Genomic DNA, 12,984 nt, shown 5'->3' with positions numbered 1-12,984 from the left:
CTTTGGAAAGCACTGGGTCTTTCCTTGTTTCCTCTGCTATGTCAGAAGCAGATATGGGCAGTTCATCAATGAGAGAGATCTGGAAGACTGCTCTATCATCTTCACTGTCAGAGTCACTATTGCCCGGTAGTCTCGATAGTGCATTGGCATTTGCGTGATCACTGGATCGTCTGTACTCAATCTCGTAGTCGTAGGCTAACAATATCAGAGCCCAACGTTGCATTCGAAGTGCAGCAAGGGTTGGTATAGCTGATTTTGGTCCAAGGATGGCCAACAGAGGCTTGTGATCTGTCAGCAGTTGGAACTTCCTTCCGTATAGGTATTTGGGAAACTTCTTCACTCCGAATATTATGCTCAGGGCTTCCTTCTCAATTTGAGCATAATTTTTCCCACTTGGTGACAGAGTCCGTGATGCAAATGCAATAGGGTGTTCTTCACCTGACAGTAGAACATGTGAGATGACCGCTCCTACTCCGTATGGAGATGCATCACACGCGAGTCTCAGCTTCATCTCTGTGTTATAGTGGGCTGTCACTTGCTCTTTAGCAGACGCTGTTTGCAAGTCTTGAATGCTTCTTCGCATTGTGGGGACCAATTCCACTTTGTATCGGCCTGCAGCAGTTGGTGAAGCGGATGCAACAATGTGGACAAGTTTGCCACAAACTTTCCGTAATAGTTCAGGAGCCCTAAAAATGACCTCAGCTCTGAGATATGTGTGGGTGCTGGTGTGTTTACGATTGCTTCCACCTTGCTGTTGGTTGGGTGCAGGCCTTGTGCATCAATCTTGTATCCGAGATACTCCACTGAGTCCTGGAGGAACTCACACTTGCTGCGTTTCATTCTCACTCCGTATTTCTCCAGTCTTGACATCACTTTGTCCAGCACTACAAGGTGCTCTCCAATGGTTGGTGCTGACACGAGGATGTCGTCCATGAAGCACACAACATGGTCTATACCGTCCCAGATCTGATCCATTGTTTGTTGGAATAACGCTGGAGCTGTCGAGATTCCATAGGCCAACCAATTGAATCTGAATAGCCCCTTGTGTGTATTGATGGTCAGATACTGTTCTGACTCCGGATCCAGCTTCAGTTGCTGATAAGCGAATGCCAGGTCCAGCTTACTGAAAACCTTCCCACCAGCCAGAGTGGCAAACAGATCTTCAGCGTTTGGTAGTGGATATTCCTCTGGTAGTATGCAGCGATTTACTGTGACCTTGTAGTCACCGCACATTCTGACGGTCTTGTCTTTCTTTGGGACTACAACAATCGGAGCGGCCCAGTCGCTCCTCGCTACTTTCGTGATTATGTTATTCTTCTGTAGGCGGTCCAGTTCCTTCCCTACTGCTTCCTTAAGAGCATAGGGAACTGGACGTGGTTTGTGAAAGATAGGCTTGGTTCCTTCTTGCACTCTGACTTTTGCTGTGAAGTTTTGTATTTCACCGTAGCCATCTTTGAAAAGTTCTTTGTGCTTCTCCAGCATGTTATTGAGTGTAGCCTGACTCACTGGTTTGTCATTTCTCAGACTGAAGATTTCTCCCCAGTTCAATGTGATCTTCTGTAGCCAGTTTCTGCCGAGCAAGGCTGATTTTTCTCCTTTAACAATGACAAGCGGTAGTGTCCACTCCTTCCCCTCATACCGGACTGGTACCTGGATCTGCCCTAACACAGGAATAGTGTCACCAGTGTATGAAGAAAGGCGGATGGACGCGGGCTGAAGAGGGCACTCTTTCAGTTTTTCTTTGTAGAGTCTCTCTGGAACCAGAGATACAGACGCTCCAGCTGCATTTTTACTGGTTTTCCCGCTAACTCCATGTTGAGATAGATTCCATCTTTTAGTTGTTGAGCTGTGTACACTGAACAGTTCCACTACTGTTTCAGTTGTACCTTCCTCTTCTTGTGCTGCGTCTGACACTTTGTGCGCTCTTGCTGTGCGGTTTGAGGCCTTACACACTCTCTGTAAATGTCCTATCTTTCCACAATTGTGGCACTTTTCATTTTGGAATCGACATTCACTGTGCTGATGATTATCTCCCCCACATCTGTAGCAACTTGGCTTAGACCTTTGAGATGTGGGCTGCTTTGTTCTTGTGTAACCTTGAGGACGGGACTGAAAAAAGTGTGACTTTTGTGAGCTTTTTCCACCACGTGCATCACTGAGCTTGTGAACACCTTTCTGACGTTCTGCATGTCCCGATAGCTCAATAGTATCCCTGTGGGCAAGCTCGAGTCCAAGTGCTATATCACAGGCTTTCTTAAAGGTCAGGTCCTTCTCTGACAGGAGCCTTCTGTGATATGCTTCACCTGTGAGACCACATACAAACTTGTCTCGGAGAGCATCATCAAGAAATCGTGCAAACTCACATGTACTTGCCAGCCTTTTCAAAGCAAGGATGTAGTCAGCCACGGTTTCCCCTTGACTCTGGTGACGTTGGTAAAATCAGAAATGTTCTGCAATGAGAATTGGCTTAGGCTTGAAATACCTTGAAAGTGTTTCAGTCAGTTCTGCATAGTTCAACTCCACTGCTTTCATTGGTTCAATGAGACCTTTCAGCAATCCATACTCAGTTGGACCAAAAACACTGAGAAATACGTCTGCTTTCTTTCCATCTTTGATTTCATTTGCAGCCAGCCAACGCTCAAAACGCTCCAAATAGGAATCAAAATCCTCTTTTGTAGCCTCAAACTCTGGTACTCGACCAATGGTTGCCATTTTCACAGTTAATTGTTCAGTTTCCTTATTCCTTAATTTTCATCTAATTCTTCACTTCAGAAGTTTCTGCAATTACTTCATTCACTGCACTCATTTGTAATAATGTACACACCGTGTTACGTTCCTTCTTCCTTTTTTTTTCTTGCCAATATTTCTCCAGAGATCGCCTAATTTCAAATGGGTTCAATGAGTATTTATTTATTTATTTAACCACCAGAGGGCAGTGTCGCTATTCTGGACTCCAATAGTCTTGCTACTTGACAGCTCCTGAATACTGTGCTAGCAGTGCTAGCAGTGCTTAGCCTTCTCTACTGGCGAAAGAAAATAAAAAAAATAACTGACGAATTACATAATTATTTTGAGTTTCATTACTCCCTTCAAGCAATGTCCGTTTATGTAGTTTAATCACCTCGTCGCCACTGTAATATTTGTGTTGTGGAGAAATGACCAGGCAGGAGATGGGAGTACAGTTAGTTTACGTTTAGTCGAAACTCCTCGTGCTCTACAGTTCCCGGCACACCAGTGCGCATGTGCATTTCCTATTAGGTGTAGTAACGTAACACTGCCGTAATGCATTACTGCTTAGTAACAGCACAGTAACTAATATAAACAGATGTAGATCCCAGATACTACAAGGAGATCCAGTTCCTAAACACTTGAACTCTTTAGGGGATAGTGAGAGGGCTAGTAGGTGGGACATGAGGCCCAGGCCTCTGATAGACTGGCAGAGGTGGGACATTGGTTGAATCAACGTTGTTCCACATCATTTCAATAAAATTGAACCATCATGGAATAGACGTTGAGTTGACGTCTGTGCCCAGTGGGCTATATCATGTGGAGAGTGTGATTTGGGAACCTGAACTGGACTAGGAGCTGTTTGAGGTTTAGTAATCTGGATTAAACTGGATCTCCAATCTCATGTTGCAAAATGCTATTTAACTTTTCATGGACACTTTATTTAGAAAAAGCTGAAATTGTATCTAATTTATTTGGTAAAATGTTTGCATTTTACTGTATGATGGCATGGCAAAGTTAAATGTTGGTTTGTTATCAATTACAGTGGCAAGAAAATGTGAATCCTTTGGAATTACCAGGATTTCTGCATAAATTGTTCATAAAATTTGATCTGATCTTTAAAAAATAAACATGTAACCTTTATTTAACTTGGCAAGTCAGTTAAGAACAAATTCTTTTTTACAGTGACGGCCTACCGGGAACAGTGGGTTAACTGCCTTGTTCAAGGGCAGAACGACAGATTTTTACCTTGTCAGCTCGGAGATTCGATCCAGCAACCTTTCGATTACTGGCCCCATCTAAGTCACAACAATAAACAAACACAGTCTGCTTAAACTAATAATACACAAACAATTATATGTTTTCATGTCTTTATTGAACACAGAGCGTAAACATTCACAGAGTAGGGTGGGAAAAGTATGTGAACTATTGGATTTAATAACTGGTTGGCCCTCCTTTGGCAGCAATAAACTCAATCAAACGTTTTCTGTATTTGCGGATCAGACCTGCACAATGGTCAGGAGAAATTTTGAACCACTAATCTTAACAACACAACACCACTCTCGAGGTCTTGCAATAGCATTTTAAATCAGGGTAAGGTCAGGACTGACTGGGACACTCCAGAAGGTGTATTTTCTGCTGTTGTTGATTTACTTCTGTGTTTTGAGTTGTTGTCCTGAATCATCACCCAACATCTGTTGAGCTTCAATTGGCAGACAGATAGCCTAACATTCTATTGCAAAATGTCTTGATAAACTTGGGAATTCATTTTTCTGTCGATGATAGCAAGCTGTCCAGGCCCTGAGGCATCAAAGCAGCCCCAAACCACAATGCTCCCTCCACCATATTTTACAGTTGGGATGAAGTTTTGATGTTGTGGTACTGTGCCTTTTTTTCTCCTCACATAGTGATGTGTGTTCCTTCCAAACAACTGAACTTTAGTTTCATCTGTCCACAGAATATTTAGCCAGTAGAGCTGTGGAACATCCAGGTGCATTTTTTAAAACTTCAGACGTACAGCAATGTTTTTTTTTGGACAGCAGTGGCTTCTTCCATGGTGTCCTCCCATGAACACCATTTAGTGTTTTACGTAGTGTAGACTCGTCAACAGAGATGTTCGCATGTTCCAGAGATTTCTGTAAGTCTTTAGCTGACACTCTATGATTCTTCTTAACATTGAGCATTCTGCACTGTGCTTTTGCAGTCATCTTTGCAGGACGGCCACTCCTAGAGAGTAGCAACAGTGCTGAACTTTCTCTATTTATAGACAATTTGTCTTAACGTGGACTGATGAACATCAAGGCTTTTAGAGATACTTCTGTAACCCTTTCCAGCTTTATGCAACAAGTCTTAATCTTAGGTCTTCTGAGATCTCTTTTGGTCGAGGCATGGTTCACATCAGGTAATGCTGCTTGTGAATAGCATACTCAGATTCTGTGAGTATTTTTATAGGGCAGGGCAGCTCTAATCAACATCTCCAATCTCGTCTCACTGATTGGACTCAAGGTTAACTGACCTTTGACTCCAACTAGCTTTTGGAGAAGTCATTAGCCTAGGGGTTCACATACTTTTTTCAACCTACACTGTGAACGTTTAAATTATGTATTCAATACAGACAAGAAAAATTCAATAATTTGTGTGTTATTAGCTTAAACACACTGTGTTTGTCTATTGTTGTGACTAAGATGAAGATCAGATCCAATTTCATAACTAATTTATGCAGAATTCCAGGTAATTCCAAAGAGTTCACATACTTTTTCTTGCCACTGTATGTCATAACCAAAGTATTTCAGAAAATGTGTCCACCACCAGTGTTAAACGATCACCTGAATGTATTAATAGGATTGTGACTAGCAGCTGGCATCCTTACCATGATAAAATAGATGTTTTGCTGCTTCTGTGTAGAGCTGTTCTCTCTCACCAGATAATTGATCATTTTATCACTGTGGTTAAAATAAGTCTCATTGTGGGAACCATTCTGTTTTCCATAACAAATAAATGTGTTTGTGACAGTGCGTCAGTCTCTTATTCCAATATGTTTGAAGCCACAGCATGAGGCGCCCTCTAGGGATGATAGTGATAATCCAGGTGTAGAAAGGACTAACGTGCGTAATGCAACACCAGTGTAATGTTCACAAGGTGAGAAAACACATTCAAAATAATACATTTGTCTTGTGTCATCTTCAGAGAGAGATTGTTTTCTTTTCAATCTTAAATAAGTTTTAGGATTACATGGTATTGTGATTTAAGGGTGGCAGGTAGCCTAGTGGTTTGAGTGTTGGGCCAGTAACTGAAAGGTTGTGGGATCAAATCTCTGCATAGACAATGTAAAAATCTGTCATTCTACCCTTGAATAAAGCAGTTAGCCCACTGTCATTGTAAATAAGAATTGGTTGTTAACTGACTTGCCTAGTTAAAAAAAGACAATACTTTTCAAGGAACCAAAGTGGCTTTAATCGATTTGTTAGTTTTCAATCTTATTTCATTATTATGATTAATACCTCTCACTGGGCAAAAACTGGTTTAATCAACGTTGTTTCCATGTCATTTCAACCAACAAAATCAATGTGATGATGTTGAATCAACGTGGAAAACTGATTGAATTCACAAAGTCATCAAAATAACAACTTTTAACCTAAATCCAATGACATGGTGATATATATTAATGTTTTCAACCAAATGTAGGTCAAAGCTACACTTTGAACTGATGTCTGTGCCCAGTGGGATGGTATTTTTATATATTTTTTCAAGGACCCAAAGACTCAATTTCAATGCTTAATCTTAATGGAAAAATGTGTTCCCTCAATGGCCATTTGATCAAGCTTCAAAGAGAAATTTCAAAAAATATATTTTGTTTTGTGAGAAGCACACAGAAGATCTCTTATGTTCCCTAGTTCCCTTCAACATTGAAAAGATCTATTGCACTTCAGGTCTCCTTTTACCATAACAACAGGAAATTGCTTATTGCAACACTCCTCTCCACCTCAATGAAGCCCAGATTGAAGCTCTTAGCAGGACTAGAGAGACAGAAGCAAGCTGTTGTTTTGTTTGTAATAGCTCTAGTTTAGTACAGGCCAAGAGCTAGGGTGTGGTCATTTTCTGTTAATTTCCACTGGCCACTATAATGCCACAAGTACTTCCAATACACCAAAGAAAACTGTGGTACCTGTCTCATTTTCCTTCTTCCTAATCTTGCTGGCTTTTCTGTGGCTTTGATGTTTCCCCTCATAAGGAGAACATTTCTTCCTGAGACTGGGGGGGAAGAGGTCTCAGAGCCAGAGTCAGAGCCAATGACTACCAAAGCCAGTTTGAGCATGTAGAGCTCCATTTAAATACCCTATTTAAATAGTACCGTAAGAGCGTCTTGTCCCTCACAAAGCCCAGGTGCTCATACAGTTTCTGGGCTGATTGGTTGGTGATCTTAGTCTCTTGCACCACCTGTTGAAGTCAATAAAATCAAGTAATTTAGGATAGATCGGTACTGAATCTACGTAGTGAATACAATGCTGCTATGCAAATTAATCAAATCCAAGTTTATTTGTCACGTGTGCCGAATACAACAGGTATTACAGACCTTACAGTGAAATGCTTAGTTACAGGCTCTAACCAATGGTGCCAAAAAAAAGGTATGTGTCCGTGTGTATGTAGGTAAGTAAAGAAATAAAACAACAGTAGAAAGACATTTGAAAAAAGAGTAGCAAGGCTATATACAGACACCTGTTTGTCAGGCTTATTGAGGTAGTATGTACATGTAGGTATCGTTGAAGTGACTGTGCATATATGATGAACAGAGTAGCAGAAGCGTAAAAAGAGGGGTTTGCGGGTGGCGGGACACAATGCAGATAGCCCGTTTAGTCAATGTGAGGAGCGCTGGTTGGTCGGGCCAATTGAGGTAGTATGTACATGAATGTATAGTTTAAGTGACTATGCATATAAGATAAAAAGAGAGTAGCAGCAGCGTAAGAGAGGGGTTGAGGGGGGCACACAATGCAAATAGTCCGGGTAACCATTGGTTACCTGTTCAGGAGTATTATGGCTTGGGGGTAAAAACTGTTGAGAAGCCTTTTTGTCCTAGACTTGGCACTCCGGTACCGCTTGCCATGCGGTAGTAGAGAGAAGAGTCTATGACTGGGGTGGCTTTTTTTAGTGGTGTAGAGGTCCTGGATGGCAGGCAGCTCTGCCCCAGTGATGTACTGGGCCGTACGCACTACTCTCTGAAGTGCCTTGCGGTCGGAGGCTGAGCAATTGCTGTACCAGGCAGTGATGCAACCAGTCAGGATGCTCTCGATGTTGCAGCTGTAGAACCTTTTGAGGATCACAGGACCCATGCCAAATCGTTTTAGTTTCCTGAGGGGGAATAGGCTTTGTCGTGCCCTCTTCACAACTGTCTTGTTGTGTTTGGACAAATCTAGTTTGTTGTTGATGTGGACACCAAGGAATTTGAAGCTCTCAACCTGCTCCACTACAGCCCCGTCAATTTGAATGGGGACGTGCTCGGTGCTCCTTTTCCTGTAGTCCACGATCATCTCCTTAGTCTTGGTTACATTGAGGGATAGGTTGTTATTCTGGCACCACCCGGCCAGGTATCTGACCTCCTCCCTATAGGCTGTCTCGTCGTTGTCGGTGATCAGGCCTACCACTGTTGTGTCGTCAGCAAACTTAATGATGGTGTTGGAGTTGTGCCTGGCCATGCAGTTGTGGGTGAACAGGGAGTACAGGAGGGGACTGAGCACGCACCCCTGGGGAGCTCCAGTGTTGAGGATCAGCGTGGCAGATGTGTTGCTACCTACCCTCATCACCTGGGGGTGGCCTGTCAGGAAGTCCTGGATCCAGTTGCAGAAGGAGGTGTTTAGTCCCAGGATCCTTAGCTTAGTGATGAGCTTTGAGGGTACTATGGTGTTGAACGCTGAGCTGTAGTCAACGAACAGCATTCTCACATAGGTGTTCCTTTTGTCCGAGTCACTGGTGCTTCCTGCTTTAATTTTTGCTTGTACGCAGGAATCAGGAGGATAGAGTTGTGGTCGAATTAACAAAATGTAGGGCGAGAGAGAGCTTTGTACGCGTCTCTGTGTGTGGAGTACAGATGGTCTAAAGTGACTAGTGTTCCATTATTAAAATGACCAGTGATTCCATGTCTATGTATATGGGGCAGCATTCACTAAGGTGCAGGGTTGAGTAACCGGGTGGTAGCCAGCTAGTGATGGCTATTTAACAGTCTGACGGACTTAAGATAGAAGCTGTTTTTCAGTCTCTCGGTCCCAGCTTTGATGCAACTGTACTGACCTTACCTTCTGGATTGTAGCGGGGTGAAGAGGCCGTGGCTCGGGTGTTTGAGGTCCCTGATGATCTTTTTGGCCTTACTGTGACATCTGGTGCTGTCGGTGTCCTGGAGGGCAGGCAGTGTGCCCCTGGGGATGCGTTTGGCAGACCACACCACCCTCTGGAGTGCCCTGCAGATCCGGCGGTAGAGTTGCCTTACCAGGCGGTGATACAGCCCGACAGGATGCTCTCAATTGTGAATCTGTAAAGGTTTGTCAGGGTCTTAGGGGCTAAGCCAAATTTCTTCAGCCTGCTGAGGTTGAAGAGGTGCAGCTGCGCCTTCATCAACACACTGTCTGTGTCGGTGAACCATTTCAGATAGTCAGTGATGTGTACGCCGAGGAAGCTTTTCACCTTCTCCACTGCAGTCCCGTCGATGTAGAAAGGGGTGTGCTTTCTACATGAAGTCCATGATCCGCTTCTTCGTTTTGTTGACGTTGAGGGAGAGGTTATTTTCCTGGCAGCACTCCACCAAGGCCCTCACCTCCTCTCTGTAGGCTGTCTCGTCATTGTTGGTAATCAGGCCTACTACAGCTGTGTCGTCTGCAAACATGATGATTGATTTGGAGGCTTGCGTGGCCATGCAGTCATGGGTGAACAGGGAGTACAGGAGGGGGCTAAGCATGCACCCTTTGTGTTGAGGATCAGTGAAATGGAGGTGTTGTTTCCTACCTTCACCACCTGGGAGGCGGCCCGTCAGGAAGTCCAGGACCCAGTTGCACAGGGCGGGGTTCAGACCCAGGGCCTCGAGTCTAATGATGAGCTTGGAGGGCACTGTGGTGTTGAAGGTTGAGCTGTAGTCAATGAACAGCATTCTTACCTCTTGTCCAGGTGGGATAGGGCAGTGTGCAGTGCGATGGCAATTGCATCGTCTGTGGATCTATTGGAGTGGTATGCAAATTGAAGTGGGTCTAGGGCAGAGGTGAAATGATCCTTAACTAGCCTCTCAAAGCACTTCATGATGACAGAAGTGAATGCTATGGGGTATGGTAGAAAATTACAAGATTATGTTATAACACTGTTTTGTTTTATTTATTTTATTTCACCTTTATTTAACCAGGTAAGCCAGTTGAGAACAAGTTCTCATTTACAACTGCGACCTGGCCAAGACAAAGCAAAGCAGTGCGACACAAACAACAACACAGAGTTACACGTGGAATAAACAAATGTACAGTCGATAACACAATGGAAAAAGATCGATATACAGTGTGCAAATGAGGTAAGATTAGGGAGGTAAGGCAATAAATAGGCCATAGTGGCGAATTAATTACAATCTAGCAATTAAACACTGGAGTGATAGAATTGCAGAAGATGAATGTGCAAGTAGAGATATTAGGGTGAAACGGAGCAAATAAATAAATAACAATATGGGGATGAGGTAGTTGGATGGGCTATTTACAGATGGACTATGTACAGGTGCAGTGATCTGTGAGCTGCCCTGACAGCTGATGCTTAAGGTTAGTGAGGGAGATATGAGTCTCCAGCTTCAGTGATTTTTGCAATTCGTTCCAGTCATTGGCAGCAAAGAACTGGAAGGAAAGGCTGCCAAAGGAGGAATAGGCTTTGGGGCTGACCAGTGAAATATACCTGCTGAAGTGAGTGCTATCGGTGGATGCTGTTATGGTGACCAGTGAGCTGAGATAAGGCGGGGCTTTACCTAGCAAAGACTTATAGATAACCTGGAGCCAGTGGGTTTGGCGACGAATATCAAGTGAGGGCCAGCCAACGAGAGCATACATGTCGCAGTGGTGGGTAGTATATGGGGATTTGGTGACAAAACGGATGGCACTGTGATAAACTGCATCCAATTTGTGAGTAGCGTGTTGGAGACTATTTTATAAATGACATCGCCGAAGTCAAGGATCGGTATGATAGTCAGTTTTACGAGAGTATGTTTGGCAGCATGAGTGAAGGATGCTTTGTTGTGAAATAGGAAGCCGATTCTCGATTTAATTTTGGATTGGAGATGCTTAATGTGAGTCTGGAAGGAGAGTTTACAATCTAACCAGACGCCTAGGGATTTGTAATTGTCCACATATTCTAAGTCAGAACCGTCCAGAGTAGTGATGCTGGACGGGCAGGCAGGTGCGGGCAGCGATCGGTTGAAGATCATGCATTTAGTTTTACTTGCATTTAAGAGCAGTTGGAGAACATACAACAAGGAGAGTTGTATGGCATTGAAGCTCGTCTGGAGGTTAGTTAAAACAGTGTCCAAAGAAAGGCCAGAAGTATACAGAATGGTGTCGTCTGTGTAGAGGTGGATCAGAGAATCACCAGCTGCAAGAGCGACATCATTGATGTATATAGATAAAAGTGCCGGCCCGAGAATTGAACCCTGTGGCATCCCCATAGAGACTGCCAGAGGTACGGACAACAGGCTCTCCCGATTTGACACTGAACTCTGTCTGAGAAGTAGTTGGTGAACCAGGCGAGGCAGTCATTTGAGAAACCAAGGCTGTTGAGTCTGCCGATAAGAATGTGGTGATTGACAGAGTCGAAAGCCTTGGCCAGGTTGATGAAGACGGCTGCACAGTATTGTATTTTATTGATGGCAGTTATGGTATCGTTTAGGACCTTGAGCGTGGCTGAGGTGCACCCATGACCAGCTTGGAAACCAGATTGCATAGCAGAGAAGGTACGGTGGGATTCAAAATGATCGGTGATCTGTTTGTTAACTTGGCTTTCGAAGACCTTAGAAAGGCAGGGTAGGATAGATATAGGTCTGTAACCATTTGGGTCTATAGTGTCTCCCCCTTTGAAGAGGGGGATGACCATGGCAGCTGCAACAATACTGTTGGATAATTTTACAAAGAGAGGGTCCAGATTGTCTAGCCCAGCTGATTTGTAGGGGTCCAGATTTTGCAACTGTTTCAGAACATCATCTATCTGGATTTGGGTGAAGGAGAAATGGAGGAGGTTTGGGCAAGTTGCTGTGGGAGGTGCAGGGCTGTTGACAGGGGTAGGGGTAGCCAGGAGGAAAGCATGGCCAGTTGTAGTAAAATGCTTATTGAAATTCTCAATTATTGTGGATTTATCGGTGGTGACAGTGTTTCCTAGCCTCAGTGCAGTGGACAGCTGGGAGGAGGTGCTCTTATTCTCCATGGACTTTACAGTGTCCCAGAACCTTTTGGAGTTTGTGCTACAGGATGCAAATTTATGTTTGAAAAAGCTAGCCTTTGCTTTCATAACTGCCTGCGTATATAACTTCCCTGAAAAGTTGCATATCGCATCGAATAAGGTTTTTCTCAGAATAAGGTTTTTCTCAGTACTCTCTCATTTGCGTCTGAGTGGACTGAGTTGGGCCTCTGGGCCTTGGGCTGGCAATTGATTTATGATGGCTTGATGATTGAAAACCTACAGCCTGAATTTCATAGAATGAGTTGGTGTTTGAGTACTATGAGGTACCAGGGTGAAGATGGCTCTGGTATGGATAGCTAATAAGAAGAACCTTGTCTTAGGGACAAAACCTTGGTTTCTATACAATTGGAATAGTCTTCACAGCAAATGCTATCTGGCTGGGGGAAATTACTTTCTCACATACAAAACCTCACCTTGACCCATTCCACACATCTGTTGTTTGTCATGAAAATTCAGGAAGAAGTACTTTGCTATAAAGAGCTGCAACCAAAATCTGCTCGTGGGTACTCAGCGATCACCTCCGGGTAATTGTTTACCAGTTCCATTATTGCAATAATTAATAATAAAGTTTGACTGTTTTGAAGAAATAACACAGTCTCTCTAGAATTTCCACGACAGTGGAAGGTAACTTCTTTCTTGGGTACAGGAACAATGGTGGACATCTTGAAGCAAGTTGGGACAGCAGACTGGTACAGGGAGAGATTGAATATGTCCGTAAACACTCCATCCAGCTGGTCAGCGTATGCTCTGAGGATGCGGCTAGGGATGCCGTCTGGGCCGGCAGCCTTGTGAGGGTTACTC

This window comes from Oncorhynchus masou, chromosome 21 (assembly GCF_036934945.1).
Source record: "Oncorhynchus masou masou isolate Uvic2021 chromosome 21, UVic_Omas_1.1, whole genome shotgun sequence".
Taxonomy (NCBI): domain Eukaryota; kingdom Metazoa; phylum Chordata; class Actinopteri; order Salmoniformes; family Salmonidae; genus Oncorhynchus; species Oncorhynchus masou.
This window is presented reverse-complemented; position numbering follows the sequence as displayed.